We start from the raw sequence: 4486 nt of genomic DNA on the forward strand, positions 1-4486 counted from the left end.
CGGGAGCTGATTGGTGGCCGCAGCGCTGGGGCGGAGCCTGGCCCGCAGTCCCTGGACCGCAGAGGCCTCGCTTTGTATCAGTTTCTGCAGGAAGATGCGGGCCCCAAATCCGGGGCGGAGACCCCAGCACCCGTCCAGAGAGTGCGGCTGGGCAATTTGTTGAAAAATAAATCTGAGACTACTCATGAACAAGTGAGCAGTTGACATATAATAATATATTTTTCTGTAAACAGTGCACACTTATTTCTAAGGGCGAATTTAATCTATGGGTCCTAGATACATTTTTTAATTAAAAGCATCAAGTTGCATTAGAATGGAGCATACGATTACAAGAAAATCTTGCATCGCTTATATAAAGGGCGAGGATAAGAGTGAAGAAGTTGGCAATTGATATCTTCATAACCATTGAATTATTTTAAAGTAGCCCATGTTTTGTTTTATAAGAGAAATAAAACACGAAGGTGTCAACAATTTTACTAACCAACAAATAGGTGACAGATATTGGGCATGAGAGAGAGAAAGAAAGGTGTGGCTACTAAAAACCTAGACTCTGTATCGACTGCCGCTTATCAGCCTACCAGCTGGGGAGTGCATGTGCTTTCTGGGGCCTCAGTAAGAAACGACCACAAATTTGGGGACTTGAAACAGTACATTTATTATCTGACACTTCTGTAGGTCAGGAGCCCACTGGCTAAGATCCAGGTGTAACAGGGGTGTGTTTTCTGGAGGCTCTAGGGGTAGAATCCACTTCCTTGCCTTTTTCAGCTCCTGGACGCTGCCCAAATTCGTTGCCTTTTGGGCCCCATCTCCAAAGCCGACCATCTCACCGCCTGAATCTCTGCCTGTGTCTGCATATTTCTCTGCTTCTGTTTCACTTCTTTCTGAGCGAGTTTGACCTGTTAAGTTCCCTTTCTGTCCCGGACCCAGCAGGCCACCCTCAATTCTAAATCCCACCTCGTTTTTTGTGCTTATAGTATTTCTCTTTCTTTTCATCTGCTCTCTTCCTGCGTTTGTTTGCCTCTGTCCCCCAGATAACTTCCCCTCTTTACAGGTAGAAAGTGTAGTGGGTGAAACACCTTATCAAAAGGACACTTGGCTGTGTGCTCTTACTGCCACTTAAAGCTGGTGCTTTCCAGGGCTGTTGAAACACATATGATAACGTGTGAGACACGACGTTTTTGTTTTTTTAATGTTCATTCATTTTTGAGAGAGAGGTGGGGAGGGGCAGAGAGAGAGGGAGACACAGAATCCCAAGCAGGCTCCAGGCTCCAAGCTGTCAGCATAGAGCTGTCAGCACAGAGCCCCACGAGGGGCTCAAACTCACCAACCAGGAGATCATGAGCTGAGCTGAAGTCTGAGACTTAACCTGGTGAGCCACCCAGGCGTCCCTCGAGATATGAGATTCTTAACTGATGGCTGTCTGTACTAGTTCCCGGTCTCTCTCCCCTCCTCTCCAGACCCTCACCCCAGGCCGAGCTTTCCTTCCCAGGTCTAATGCGGGTCCTCAAAGAGCATATCGGTGATTTCAGAGGAGGAGGGCCTAGGGGGCTGGCGTGTGGGGAGGCAGCTGTGGGAGGAGAGGAGCTGAGCAGAACAGCCGGGCCCCCCATTGGCAGGGGATTAGCTGGCTGAGGTCCGTGCTGTCTTGGGTGGAGGAGATTTGCAGGCTGCACTTGCCCTGTCTCTTGCCAGCCACCCCCCTCCCGCCAGGAGCAAAGCCTAGAGGGCTGGCCCAGGGATCTCTGCCAGGGGGATTTTGTACTGAAAGCACTGGCCTCAGTGGGTATTGAAATGTCAAGGTCATGCTTTCTTGCTACCTATGCTAACTCTTTCTGCTGTCTACATTCAGTATTTCTTTTTTTCCATAAAGGAGGTTGGGTGAGATGTTTTCACTCTCAAAGTCTGTGACCAAATGCTCAGGAAAAACAACTGGAAATGGTGGGTTTTGTGAGTGTGTCAGGGGAGAGAGTGGGGGCAGGCAGGCATGTGTCCTGCTGACTCTCAGTGTCTGGGAGGAGGAGGAATATGGCAAGAGAGAAACGCAGCTGCCTTGGCAGAGAGAATGAGTGAGAGAGAAAACTCAACGCCAAAGAAGCCCAGGTCTTTCAGGAACACTCTGTCTGCCTCCACAGAAACCTGCTCCCCAAGCACCCCTCTCAGCTGCACAAACATGCCCAGACATTGGCTTTGCCTTTCACCCTCACAGGACTTTCTAGTCAGAGACTGCCCCTCTGTGTCTGGGAAGCTGGTTGCTCATTTCTAGAAACCCCTGAGAACTGAACCCCCATGTCTGCCCTTCACTCTGTGTCCAGGCCTGGTGGAACCGTTCTGAGGGAGACGAGGCTTTGGCAGGGAGGTGAGGAGAGAGGACAGGCGGCTTGCAGATTTCCAGAGAGCAGGAGACGGTGATTGTACCAGTGAACAGAAAGGCTGATCCTCTCCTGAGTAAGAGGATTCTTTCTGTCCTTTCTCCCTGGATGTTGAGCCCGTTGGCCTTGGGACTGGAGTTTCACCGGTGAGTTCTCAGTGTGCTGACTGTAGAGTTGGCCTCCACAATCGCCCAAGTCAACTCCTCGATATAAATCCGTGTGTGATGTACTATCCACACAGATACACCGAGTGTATCTGTCCCGGTGGGTCTGTTCCTCTGGAGAGTGCTGACTGTGGCAGGCCCCTTTCCACACCCCCGCCCCCCCAGGGTTATTCATTTGGAATTTGCTGCTGTTTCAGCTGCTTCCAGTCTCCACTGGGGCTTTGCCTGTGGCCACTACTGACAACTCCCTGGGGCTTTTCTTTATTTACAGAGATGGAGGGTGAACACTGGGTGGGCCTCACTCCCTGAGTGTTTCCCTGAGCCTTTTTTCCTCCTCCCTACCCCTAAGAGCTTTATGTTGCATAACGAAGGGACTTGTAGGGTGAGAGGGGGACACTTACCTACACCGAATGTAACTCTTCACTGTATAGTCTGTGATAAAGGCCTCCAGGAAGAGAAAATGGCTACTGGAGGGCCCTTCTGGTTGATTCCTTCTCTCCCCATTTTTTTCCCTCATTTCCTCCTGTGTCCCTCCCTGTGGGTTTTAATAGGGACTGAAATTGATTTGTAAAATGGAATTATTACAAACACAAGTACAAAGAAGAACATTTCTAAAGCTTATCTTGGAACATTTTGTATTTAGAAATCAAGTTTGCTCAGAGTCTTAGGAACTTCACTGAGCAATAAATATAATCAAAATTAGGAACAGTGGAAGGATGGGGGAGAAATGAGGGAAGACTGGTGGGAAAATTATTGTTATTATTATTATTATTTCTAAGTTTACTTACTTATTTTGTGAGAGAGAGCCTGTGTGTGGGAGCACAAGTTGGGGAGGGGGGGGGGGCACAGAGTCCCAGCAGAGCCTGACGTGGGCTCGATCTCACAACCGTGAGATCGTGACCTGAGCTAAAATCAAGAGTCCGAGGCTTAACCAACTGGAGCCACTCAGGCACCCCCATTTTTCTTTTTAAAGAATGGCTAAGTGCTATCTTCTGTTTTTAGGACAACAAATTCCTTATTTTTATGAAAGCAATACAGTTCATCAATAGATGGAAATAAAAGAAAAAAGAAAGAGGATTGTACTGCACCTGCCATTTTTAATTTAAAAGGTATTTAACTAGTCCCAGCTGCTTTGGGCTGCTATAACGAAACTATCATAGCTGGATGGCTTGAAAACAAATACTTTTCTCACAATTTGCTGGAGTGTCATGTTGTTGTTGTCGTTGTTGTTAATTTATTTAATTTGAGAGACAGAGAGAGCATAGAGGGAGCAGAGAGAGGAGAGAGAGAGTCCCAAATGGGCTCTGCACTGTCAGCGTGGAGCCTGATGCAGGGCTCAAACTCACGAACTTGAGCTGATTATCAAGAGTCAGACCCTTAACCAACTAAGCCACCCAGGGCCCCCCTGGTACCTAGCAGTGTCACTTTTAAGTGAACTTGAATTCAACTAAGAAGCCAAAGAATTGCTCAGCTAAATGTGTCTCTATAGCACGGATGTCTGAAATACGCAAAGTGTTCTGAACCAAAGTTTTCTGCACTTGACTGGATATGTCTTCTTGGGGTGCAGCACTTTTGAACCCTAGGAAACTGCGAGTGCTAAAGGTTTCTTTGGGCTCTGTGAAGACTATGTTGGATGTAGAGAGATGATTCTACCTTGAAAGATTTTACTGTCTTTTTCCAGAGCTACGCGCCTCACCAGCCCACTATCTCAGGATTGGCCAATAACAGCAAGAATTCCTAGCATTTTGTCAACTCACCTTCAGTATAATTTCTCAGGTTCTGGGGGAGCTCTTGGCAGAATGAGTAGGGGAGAGTGTTTAAATATCATTCAAAGATGAACCAGAATCGTGTTTTTTGTTTGTTTTTGCAGAGGATTTGGAGCCAAACATCCTGGCCTCAAATATCCATTCTTACATAAGACATCTTTGAAGAGAGCCTCGTACATAGAAGGGC

Source organism: Panthera onca, chromosome A2 (assembly GCF_046562875.1).
Source record: "Panthera onca isolate mPanOnc1 chromosome A2, mPanOnc1 haplotype 2, whole genome shotgun sequence".
NCBI lineage: Eukaryota > Metazoa > Chordata > Mammalia > Carnivora > Felidae > Panthera > Panthera onca.